We start from the raw sequence: 13,310 nt of genomic DNA, 5'->3' as shown, positions 1-13,310 counted from the left end.
AATTAACATTTGGTTGAAATGCTCTAAGCACAAGGTGCAAACAACAATTATGTTCTGTTTTTAGTAGACTTTAGCACTATACTGACACATCATACTCTAAACCTACCTGTTGGAAGAACAAGGTTGATGCATACAACTACACATCAGTTATTCAACATATATAAACAAAATAACAGAATTATAGTTTGTTCACAATATCCAGAATGAATTCTCAGAGGTGTGCAAGGAGTGGAGGAAGCAAGTTCTGCCCGGACATGGGCTGCCAAGAGGGGTGAGGCTGTGTGGGGGAACAAACCATGCTTTCATCACACAGTGCTGGCACTAGACACTGCTTACTGGTTTGGCATGGCACAGCACCATAATTAAGTCATAATTAGATCATCTATGTTGGCAGTGACTTGACAAAAAAGATTAGCATGCCAAAGTTGACCACTTGGCCCTAATGTGGTAAGATATCCTGTAAACTTTATTAAATGCCTTTTCTGAAAAATACCTAGAACAGACAGGTAGGAACCCCACTCATTATGGCAATATATATGATCCAATGGAAACAAATAGACCTGACATTTTTGAGGATGTCCACATCAAAACTGGTATCAGTGACCACAATACAGTTGTGGCAAAAATGATTACCAAAGTACAAAGGACAACTAAAAACAAGCAGAAAGATGTATATGTTCAGTAAACTAGATAAAAAAAACCAGTAGTGTCACATCTCAATGAGAAACTTGCAACTTTCAGTGCAGGTCAGCAGCATGTCAAGGAACTCTGGCTCAAGTTTAAAAAGATCGTTGACCGAGCACTGGATACATATGTACCCAGTGGAACAGTTCATTGTGGGAGGGAACCTCCATGGTACACAGTCACTGTAAAGAAACAGAGATTACTGCATAATAGCTGTGAAACAAAGCATAGTGCTATAGACAGAGAGATGCTGAATGAAATGTGTTTGGCTGTCAAGAGAGCAATGTATAACGCCTTCAGTAACTACCATAGCAGAATACTGACAAGTGATCTTTCACAGAATCCAAAGAAATTCTGGTCATATGTAAAGGCAGTTAGTGGGATCAAAGTTAGTGTCTAGTTCCTAGTGAATGAGACAGAAACTGAAACTGAGGGTAGCAAAGCCAAAGCTGAAATGCTTAATTCCATTTTCAAATGTTCCTTTACAAAGGAAAACCCAGGAGAACTGCCCCAATTTAATCCTTGTACCACTGAAAAGTTGAATGAAATGAGTATTAGTGTCAGTGGTGTTGAAAAACTGAACAAAGCTCCAGGCCGCAATTCCCTGTCAGATTCTATATTGAATTTGCAGCCAAGTTCACTTCTCTTCTATCTATAATCTATTATAGAGCCCTCAAACAAAAAATTGTGTCCAGTTTTTGGAAAAAGGCACAGGTCACACCCATCTACAAGAAGTGTAGTACAAGTGATCCACAAAACTACTGTCCAATATCCTTGACATCGATTTGTTGTAAAATCTTAGAACATATTCTGAGCTGAAACACAATGAGGTATCTTGAACAGAATGACCTCCACAGTGCCAACCATCATGGATTTCGAAAACATCTATCATGTGAAACCCAACTCACATTTTTATGATGTGACATACTGAAAGCTTTGGATCAAGGCAACCAGGTAGGTGCAGTGTTCCTCGATTTCTGAGAAGCTTTTGACTTAGTATCGCACCTATGCTTATTGTCAAAAGAACAATCCTATGGAGTATCAAGTGAAATTTGTGACTGAATTGAGGATGTTTTGATAGGGAGAACACAGCATGTTATCTTGGATGGAGAGACATCGTCAGATGTAGAAGTAATTTTGGGCATGCCCCAGGGAAGTGTGCTGGGACCCTTCCAGTTCATGTTGTATATTAATGACATTGCAGACAACATTAATAGTAAAATCAAACTTTTTCAGATGATGCAGTTATCTATAATGAAGTACTATCTGAGAGAAGCTGCATAAATATTCAGTCAGATGTTGTTAAGATTTCGAAGTGGCGCAGAGACTGGCAAGTTGCTCTAAATGTTAAGAAATATAAAATTTTGCACTTCTCAAAATTAAAAAAAAAAAAAGTCGTTTCCAATGACTATAATATCAATGAGTCACTGTTTGAATCGGCCAACTAATACAAACACCTGGGTGTAACATTTTGTAGGGGTATGAAATGGAATGATCGCATAGGTTCAGTTATGGTTAAAGCAGATGGTAGACTTCAGTTTAGAGGTGGAATACTGGAGAAGTGCAATAAGCCTACGAAAGAGATTGCTTACAAATCACTCATGCGACCAGTTCTAGAATGTTGCTCAAGAGTGTGGGACCCATACCAGATAGGATTAACAGGTGATATTGAATGTATACAGAGAAGGTCGCAGTTTTGTTTAATCCATGGGAGAGTGTACAGAGATACTGATGGAACTGAACTGGCAGACTCTTGAAGACAAGGCATAAATGCCCAGAGAAAGTCTATTAACAATGTTTCAAGAACTGGCTTTAAATGATTTCTCTAGGGATATACTTCAACTCCCTACATATTGCTCACATAGGGATCATGAGGATAAGATTACAATAATTACTGCATGCACAGAGACATTCATGCAAACATTCTTCCTGTGCTCCATATGTGAATAGAACAGGAAGAATGCCTAATAACTGCAAAATGGGAATGCACCCTCTGTCATGCGCCTCATGATGGTTTGCATATTATAGATGTAGATGTAGAAAAGTAACATGAGCGAGCCCAGTGGCAGAATTTTGTGGACATATAGTAGTAATGCAATTAGATTAATTACATTCCCCATGAAACACAGTAAACTGATCACAGCTCTACATGGTTTCAAAAAATTTATTTCAAACTGATTTGTCTAGACTAACAAAACGATACAAAGTATCTGCAATGTTTCTATATCTGTTAAAATCTTATCACACTAGTTAACGGAATAACTGCTACGTGGACACACAAAGCGGAAATCTTATGATGGAAAAAAGCAGTTTGTGACTAATAAATAGAATAGATGCAAATCTGAAATCAGGGTCATAAAGCATAGGGTGCCACAGGACTCCATTGAGGGTCAAATATTGTTTAACCTGTTAACAGGCAATGTTGAAGTTAGTGACAATGAACAGAAAGCACTGGACACAGATTACAGAAAAAGCAGTAAATGAAGAACAAAATCTGAAAACACATGAAAGAAATGAATTTATTTTAGCCAATAACACAGTACAATGGAGCAATCAATGAAAACTGCTTCATTTGAATTAGACAATGTCCATGGTACTTATCAACAAAAAAGAGGTAATTATTGATAAAATGTAATGGAAATATGTCACCATCATAAAATTTTGAGAATTTACACTCAACAAACTACAATGGGTAAATTTTAAACAATAGCTGCTGTAAAACAGCACTATAATATTTGTTATTAAGTAGCTTCCACAATATAGTGACAAATATATCTAAATAAAATGATATTTTGTTCCCTATGTGTATTAGTGTCTACATAAATGTACAATCAATTTACGATTTTAGCACCTTAACTGCAGTGTTAGATAAAGGTAATATCACTGTGAAGTATCACATTTGTTAATTATTTTCTTTAAAAAATAATAGAAAGCATAAATACAGTGGAACTTTGCTTATTTGGCCCTCATTAATGCAGATCTCAAAATCATCATTATTATTTTTGTTTCTTAGTACAGCAACTATATTTTATTTGATACTCTGAAAGTAAAAGCAATAACAATTGATGACACAACCATTAAATTTAGAGTCAGTCAACTGCCAGACACAAATCCTAGCAACGGTGCTGTTAACAAGTTGAAATTGAATTTGCTGCAAGTGTAAAAGACGTAAAAGAGGAACATTATTTTTTTCCAACAATTTTCCTTTATCCACCCCAAAAAGGATATTTAATGTTTTGTCCATGAACAAAACTCCAGTGGTATCATACTGGAAGAGCAGCATGAAAAAAGTGAAGACTTTTGTTCCAAAATGATAATAAAGGACAGTTTACAGAACTAGGGGGAAACCAAAAAAGCAAAAAATGACTCGCCAGATGACGTACTTTACTAGAGGTTTTAGGGGTTCAGGCCTAATATTGCAGGAAAGAGGAATAAATTTAAACAAAACACTTTTTAATGGCGATCATAACTCCACAGTCAGCCAGCGCTGGCTGCAAAGGTAGATAGATTGACACGGACATTGTCAACTGTCAATGACTGGTGAAACCCTTCCAGTGACTACAGTAGCTGCTGAAAATTTCAAAAAGGAATTAAAAAAATCATATGTCCTTTGACTAATTGACTCCATAATAAGTTTATAATGCTGATGAATTTGTTTATCAGATGCTATCCAATAAGACATCATTAGATTCCAGATGAGATGACTCCACAAAAGAAAAAGTACAGTGTTACAATAATGGCTTGCAGTAATGCGGCTGGGAAACATAAAATCCTTTCTGTGTTAAGAGAGAAATAAAATATCCTCATGCTTTAAAACACACAAATTGTCCCTCCTAGCCATGTTCTCTGAAAATTTTTTGCCAAGGTTTGCGTTTGAATGTCATATTGTTGACTGACAATGCTTTGTCACATCGGGAAGTAGAACAAGTCAGGGTCGCTTCAAAGTAAAATTTCTACTACCTAAAAATGTAACAACATTTGCAGCCAATGGACCAAGGAATTCTAGAAAATATTAAGTGTGTGGAGAAGGACAACTATTGAGTAAGTTTGTCGAAAAATTCCGTACGACCAAATTGAGGAGCAAATCTCCAAGGTCATGGAACATGTCAGCACACAAAATTATAACATAAAAGTAAAAACAGATAAAAATAAAATGTTTATGAATCCGAAAAAGTAAATTTATAAGTTTAAGAAAACACAATCAACAATACAGCAAGAATCGGCTTAATTTTTCAAGGAACTCCTCGACAATAGAAGGAGTGTCCCATGAGGAAACTCTTCAGTTTCGATTTGAAAGCATGGGGATTACTGCTAAGATTTTTGGATTTGAGTGGTAGCTTATTGAAAATGGATGCAGCAGTATACTGCACACCTTTCTGCACAAGAGTTAAGGAAGTCCGATCCAAATGCAGGTCTGATTTCTGCTGAGAATTAACTGAGTGAAAGCTGCTTATTCTTGGGAATAAGCTAATATTGTTAACAAGAAATGACAGTATTTATTTATTATCTTTATTTTTTGAGAGGCCAATGTCAAAATACCCTGCCTCGTGAACAGGGGTCGACAAGAGGTTCGTGAACTTACACCACTTATTGCACAAACTGCCCGTTTCTGAGCCAAAAATATCCTTTAAGAATGGGAAGAGTTTCCCCAAAATATAATACCATACGACATAAGCAAATGAAAATAAGTAAAGTAGACTAATTTTTGTGTCAAACGATCACTCACTTCAGATACCGTTTGAATAGTAAAAATGGCAGCATTAAGTCTTTGAACAAGATCCTGAACGTGGCCTTTCCACGACAGTTTACTATCTATCTGAACACCTAGTAATTCGAACTGTTCAGTTTCACTAATCATACCTATTCTGTGAAATTAAAATGTCAGGTTTTGTTGAATTGTGTGTTAGAAACTGTAAAAACTGGGTCTTCCTGTGATTTACCATCAGTTTATTTTCTACGAGCCATGAACTTAGGTCACGAACTGCACTATTTGAAACTGAGCCAATGTTACACACAACATCCTTTACTAACAAGCTAGTGCAATCAGCGAACAGAAATATTTTAGAGTTACCTGTAATACTAGAGGGCATATCATTTATATAAATAAGGAACAGGAGTGGCCCCAACACTGATCCCTGGGGCATCCCCACTTGACTGCACCCCACTAAGACCCCACATCACAGCCATTCTCAACATTGTGAATAATGATCTTTTGCTGTCTGTTGCTAAAGTAAGAGGTGAACCAATTGTGAGCTACTCCTAGTATTAATGGTCCAACTTCTGGAGCAATATTTTATGATCAACACAATCAAATGCCTTAGTTAAATCAAAATATATGCCCAGCGTTCAAACCTTTTGTTTAACCTATCCAGAGAATATAGCATTTTCAGTTGTTAAATGACTTCTAAAGCCGAACTGTGTATTTGATAGCAAATCGTGTGATATAAAATGATCAATTATCCTTACATACACAGCCTTTTCAATAACTTTAGCAATCACTGATAGAAATAGGTCTAAAATTGTCTACATTATCCCTTTCTCCATTTTTATAAAGCAGCTTTAGTACTGAGTACTTTAATCATTCAGGAAAATGACTGTTCCTAAAGGAAAAATTACAAATATGGCTAAATACAGGACAGTACTTTAATATTCCGCTAGGCACTCCATCATAATCATGAGAGTCCTTAGTCTTTAGTGATGTAATTACCGACTCAATCTCCCCCTTGCCTGTATCACTGAGGAGTATTTCAAACATCAATCTCGGAAAGGCATTTGCCAAGAAAGTTATACGATTCTCTGTAGAAACTAAATTTTATTTAATTCACCAGCAATGCTCAGAAATACTATGCATACATCTGATTTATCAGTAACAGAAATATTTTTACTACAAACTGACTTTATATCGTCGACCTTGTGCTGTTGAGCAGAAACTTCCTTCACAACTGACCATATCGTTTTAATTTCATCCTGTGAATTAACTATCCTAACTGCATACCACATACTCTTTGCCTTCCTAATAATAGTTTTAAGCACCTTATAATACTGTTTGTAATGAGCTACTGCAGCTTGATTGTGATTACTTCTAACATTTTGATATAATTCTCACTTTGTTCTACATGATATCCTTATCCCACTAGTCAGCCCCACGGCTGCCTATTACTGCTGGTACCCCGTTTAGAACATTCTAATGGAAAGCAACTCTTAAAGAGCACGAGAAATGTGTTAAGGAAGGCATTATATTTATCATTTATGTTATCAGCACTATTTTACACCCTGCCACTCTTGTTCCTTGACAAGGTTTAAAAAACTCTCTATTGCTGTTTGATAAACTTTCCTATATTGTTTGTAATTATATGACATTTGTTTGAGTACAAAAGCCTCTTAGTGTTAAAATTTGTGCCTCATGCTCTTAAGGGTCATTCACCCTTTTACTAACAGAATGCCCATCTAGTAATGAAGAATGAATAAAAATATTGTCTATGGCTGTGCTGCTATTCCCCTGCACCCTAGTTGGAAAAAACACAGTCTGCATCAGATCATATGAATTTAGGAGATCTACCAACATCCTTTTTCTTGCACCATCATATATAAAATTTATATTGAAGTCACCACACATAACTAATTTCTGGTACTTCCTACAAAGTGAATCAAGAACCCTCTCTAGCTCGAGCAGAAATGCTCTGAAGTCATAGTTAGGGGACCTATAAATAACAACAATTAGAAGTTTAGTTTCACTAAATTCAACTGCCCTTACACAACATTGAAATATGTGTTCAGTGCAGTGCCTTGGTACATTATGGACTCAAATGGAATACTGTTTTTTATGTACATGGCTACTCCCCCACCCCACAAGGAAATCCTCGAAAAAGTGGTGCTCCGACATAGCAATAATTTCAAAGTCAACATCTATAAGCAGTTCACTAACTTTATCTCAAATACCTCTTATATTTTGACAAAATATGCTACTTCCTTCTCTATTTGGAAACATGACATCCTCTGAAGGTAAGCCCTTAGTTAGAGGGACTCCCTTTAAGCAGGTACACCTAAAGCTGACTTCAATCTAAAAAAGGTGCAGCTCTAATACCAACTACTACAGGAATTTTTCCATGAGTGATCCCACAACCACCTACTACACTGTCACCTACAAGGCTACAGAATGGCAACGATGCTGGCTGTGGTGATGACATTTGTTAATCTGCAGACAACAGTGGTAGAGGTGATGGATTGGCTGTCGAAGCTGGTGTTCAATCTGCATCCATTTTGACACATAAAGGGGAAACAACCTTCCTGGACAAAATAATGGTTTATTTGGAATGGTGGGCAGAAACAACTTTAGCTGAACAACTGCTTACCAAATGTTTGTGTTGTAGTGCTGCACATAAACAACATACAAATCTTGTTCAAAAGAAATTTACTGAATAGTTCAGTGTATAAAACTCACTGTTAGTATTTTTTTCTTATGTGTGTTCAATATTTATCTGAAAATAATATAGTTTGTGTGTTTACACGGAATCAAACATAGTCTATGTCTTTATGGGATCATAATTTTTTTTCTGAACTTCGCAGTTATCCAGATTTTTTATAGAAGAACTACGATTCCATACTGTCTGGATAGTTTAAATTCCACTGTCTTAAGAATTCAGAGTAAGCTTCGTACTTCGTATGCATTAAAAGTGCTGATCTTATACTGAAAAATTTCTTTCTTTAGTTCTGCTACTCACCAGTAGTTTTACTTTCTTGTTTTCTCTTTCATTCTGAGTAATGAATAAAGAAAATAGGTTACAGAACAAAATTTTCACTTGTAAATTATAGATTGCAGTGATCAGTCATCCTTTTTAAATTTTATTGTGCAGATCTATATTTCGGCTAGAAGCTAGCCATTCTCAATGCACTATTATTTTCGCTCAATGCATGTAATGCCTGTTGGTCAGGCTTCATACACAGCTCATTGAGTATTCAGACATAGGTATTAATGAAGTAAATGACTGGCTGAATGCACCAGCTTCGTCAGCCAATCCATCACCACTACCACCATTGCCTGCAGATTAACAAATGTCATCATACCACAGCCAGCATCTTTGCCATTCTGCAGCCACTCATTTACTTCATTAATACCTATGTCTGAATACTCAATGAATGTCTGAATGCTCAATGCATGTAATGCCTGTTGGTTGGGCTTCATCCACAGTTCATTGAGTATTCAATGAACTGTGGATGAAGCCCGACCAACAGGCATTACATGCATTGAGTATTCAATGAACTGTGGATGAAGCCCGACCAACAGGCATTATGTGCATTGAGTGAAAATAATAGTGCATTGAGAATGGCTAGCTTCTAGCCAAAATCTAGATCTGCACAATAAAATTTAAAAAGGACGATTGATTGCTGCAATCTATAATTTACAAGTCAGTATAACAGTCGCTGAGTGCAACAGCTTTCTGAATGCAAGGTAACCTAACAAAATTTTCAGTAATTACCTTAGATCCCTACCAATGTATAAGCACTACAGTTTTAATGAACACAGTGCCTTGGAAATAATTATATCCTTGAAACATCTATTTTTATTCTGGATTGCCAAAGAAAGCTTTAAGTACCCATATTAGTAATACCATAAACCAAAGATATTTTTTACTTCCTTGAAATGTACACATATAACAAATCATGTGTACCTTACCCTCATTTCTGCTGAGTCAGATACCTGAAGTGATGCAAGATGTGAATCTTACAGTGCTCTAACTAGGAACACAAAGAAACACTGGCAATAAAAGAGCTCCAGTTTATTGGGTCACTGAGTGACATCCACAAGAATACAACAAAAGTAGTTAACACATCTCAAACACATTTAACAACTGGGCCCTTATAAAGATGCTATACAGATCAGGTGTCACTGATGTACTGCTGCAAGCACATGCCAGACCTGGCGACGGCGGCCGGTGACCAGGCTGATGGGCATGGACATGGACATGGACATGGACATGTTTGTATGGGCACATGACAGCAAGCTCTTTAGCGCCAGTGCGAAAACAGATTGTGACGAGTGTCAGTAAAATACGCAAAACAGGAAGATAAAACAGCACATAAAATGGAGTTAACAAAAGCTGAAAAACTATTACCCACTCAGAATCACGTAATGAAGTATTGTGTCAGTTGTAAAACATTAACGACATAGGAAGAACATGGTGTAAGGAGATAAAACAATATAGCAGATGGCTGATGAGAAGAAAAAAAAAAGGAAGAGCGAGCCACTGTGCAACACACTAAAACCTCCAGCCTTAAAGTTTATACCAGAGTCCAGACAAATCACAAAACTTTAAAACCACAGTCACACTCGTCTCATTATCAACTAAGATAAAGGGCATATCTCCACCAATATTTGCATCTGCCCTTGCATCATGATATAAAACGAACTACATTAAAATATGGTGGATAGAGATGTGCATGCCACAAGCATCACAAAACGGAGGATCCTCTTGCCTTAGTAAAAAGCTATGTGTGAGAGGGCAGTGTCCAATTCTAAGACACGCGAGGGTCCCTTCATCCCGCCTGAGCAACTGGCAGGAGGAACACCACAGCTGGGTTGTTGACTTCACCAACCACAGCTTATTGGCCGTCACCACCAGCCATTCCTCATCCCACAACTGCATGCACTTCCTGTGTAGTGCAGAAACTACAGGCTTCAAGGGAATAGGACACTGAGCCACATCCTGTCCTCTGCAAGCCTCCTTGGCAGCCTGATCGGGCTGTTCATTTCCCCATATCCCTAAGTGAGTTGGCACCCAGCAGAATGACACCTGCTTACCCTGCCGTTGGATCAAGTACAGTTTGCCATATATCAGCCGGACCAACTCCTCAGCTGGGTACAGGTTCTGTACTGATTGTGAGGCACTAAGGGAACTGGAGCCAAAGAAAACCCATTTGCCCCAAATACGATGCATCTGTTCCAGTGCCGCGTGTGGGGCTCCACTGAGAAAATGGTATACTCGTCAGGAAGGCAAGTCCTGGTGATGTGGTCGGGGAACACGACAGAGCAGCCAAGGGAATTCCCTTGTTTGAAGCCATCAGTGTACACTACTTTGAAACTGTGATGCATTTCTAAAATGTTACAAAAATAGAGATTGAAATGTAAAATCTGAATATGATCTTACTTAAAATTTGTCAAGTCTAAAATAAGTCTGGGCCTCTGGAGAAGCCAAGGTGGAAATCCCGCAGTGGCCAATCGAATCCCTTCATGGTGCACCACATCCAACATCTTTAAATAAGAGGATCTCACAAACACATACACCATGCACCCATAATTGAGCCCGGATCGCACGAATGCCCTGTAAAACCAGAGCAGACATGTCCTGTCTGCTCCCCCTGTACCGTGACTACGACATTTTAAAATACTCAAAGCCTTAAGTGAGCATTTTTTCAGGTCCTTAAGATATGGTAACTACATAAGCTTAGAGTCAAATTTGAGGCCCAGAAACCTCACTGTGTCTTTAAAAGTAAGGTCAGTGTCCCTCATCCTCAACTCAGGAATGTTTAAAATGGAACGAGAATGGTTAAAAAGAACACACACAGACTTCTTGGTGGAAAACTTAAAAGCACTCTTCTGCGCCCATTCATCCAAACGTGGAAGAGTTAATTGCAACTGATGTACTGTTGTTGCGAGGCTTGAAGAAGAGCAAAACAGAGAAGTCATCCACAAACGAACACTGGACAGGACTTTTCACTATGGACATGATGCTGTTAATAGCTATGGCAAAGGCAGTCACACTTAAAATGCAACCTTTAGGGATACCGTTCTCCTGCTGAAAGTGATCAGACAGGATTCACTGACTTGTTATCTCAAATATCGTGACGAGAGGAAGGACTGAATAAAAATGGGAAGACAACCACGAAAACCCCCATTCGTGAAGCTGCTCCAGGATAAGAGGCTTCCAAGTAGTATCATAGGCCTTCTTTATGTCAAAAAATATACTTAGAAGGTGCTGCCAGTATAGGAAAGCCTGTTGTATAGCCGTCTCCAGGAGGGCAAGGTTATCAAAGGCGATAACTCCTGAACCCACACTGAAAGCGACTAAGGATTTGCCTGGATTCTAAAATCCAGACAAGGCAATGGTTGACCATCCACTCCAAGGTCTTCCCCATGCAGCTAGTGTGAGCAACACCACTATAACTACTTGGGCATGTACTGTCTTTCCCAGATTTTAAAAGAGGAGTTAAAATTGTCTCACACCACGAGTCGGGAAAGTGACCTGACGCCCAAATGGCATTAAAAAGTGTGAGGTGGATAACTTTGTTTCGACTTATGAGGTGTTGCAGCATACTCTAATGGATCCTGTCATAACCAAGGGATGTGTCACGAGCTGCAGACAATGCAGAACCCAGCTCCCACATGCAAAATGGGCAGTTGCAATCTTCATCAGAGGCGGACCGGAAGTCCAAACTACACCTCTCAGCAACTGCTCTATGGCGCTGGAAACCTGGATCCTAACTGAATGTTGCAGTAACTGTGGAAAAATACACTGCCATAGTCTGGGCAATGTCTCACGGGCTGGTTTGTAGAATGCCGTTCCCCATTATAGCAGCCATGGGGCACCTGTCTCCTCTCCCAGAAATTCTCCTGATGGTCTCCCACACAACAGAATTTGTTGTAGAATGATTAATGGTGTTCAGGAACTGTTGCCATGACCTCATTTTGCTCTCTCAAATAATTCGGTGACACTTTGCTCTCGCGACCTGGAAGGCTGCAAGATTCTCTGCAGTTGGTCAACACTTGATCCTAGGGAGATCCGCACGCCTGATTCTGATTGCAGAGCAACATTCAGCACTCCAACAAGGGTCAGGTTGCCTCTCCTGTTGCCCGATAGACTGTGGATTGAATGCTGTCCAGTGAATCGCTTATCATTTTGATAATATGATCCACCAATGCCACAACATTCGCACAATGTTTGAACTGGGCCAACTGGTTATAAAGTGTCCAGTTGGCTCTAGCGAGCACACATCGCGATGGTTTCCTTTTGGGTTCCATCCCATCTGACTGGTGAATCCATATCAGGAAGTGATCATTTCCATCCAACTCATCAACCACTTCCCATTGAGCAGCGTGAAAGAGAGCTGGAGAGTGAGGCGAGAGATCAATGGCAGAGAACGACCCAGTTGCTGTGCAGAAGTGAGTACTCTGTCCTGCGTTTAGCAAGTATGCACATGATGACACAAGAAGCCTCTCAATTGCCCTACCCCCGGGGCAGGTAGCTTCAGAGCCCCAAAGCACATTGTGTACATTAAAATCACCACAGAGGATGGAAGGGGCAGGGGAGCTATATAATAAGGTCGGTTAGGGCCTTTTGATCAAGTGCATCACATGGGGACAAGTAAGGGAACGTATTGTCAATGGATGACGTATGTGCACCGATACAGCAACTGCTTGTAAAGTCGTTGGAAGTGAGAGAGGCGAGGAGTGGTAGTTGGTACTGATGAAAATACCTACGCTTCCTCAGCTCTCTCTCCAATCAGGTCGTCCTTTTTGTGGAGTACATAGCCTTGTAGCTCAAGGGTGTACGATTGATGGAAAAGAGTCTCCTGGAGACACAGACACAGTGGTCGGAGTTCCTCCACATGTGTCCTGAACCCCTGCAAGT

At 39.0% G+C, this 13,310-nt stretch overlaps 1 protein-coding gene across 2 annotated transcripts in view; it reads right to left on the bottom strand.

The window, feature by feature from the left end:
- The window catches only part of LOC126485119 (eukaryotic translation initiation factor 2-alpha kinase 1-like), a 153,929-nt gene that overhangs the window by 96,988 nt on the left and 43,631 nt on the right, over nt 1–13,310 (bottom strand). The gene's annotated exons all lie outside the window — the stretch shown is intronic.

The sequence above is a fragment of the Schistocerca serialis genome, chromosome 6 (assembly GCF_023864345.2).
Source record: "Schistocerca serialis cubense isolate TAMUIC-IGC-003099 chromosome 6, iqSchSeri2.2, whole genome shotgun sequence".
NCBI lineage: Eukaryota > Metazoa > Arthropoda > Insecta > Orthoptera > Acrididae > Schistocerca > Schistocerca serialis.
The sequence above is the reverse complement of the archived record's forward strand: the minus strand, read 5'-3'. Positions and strand labels throughout refer to the sequence as shown.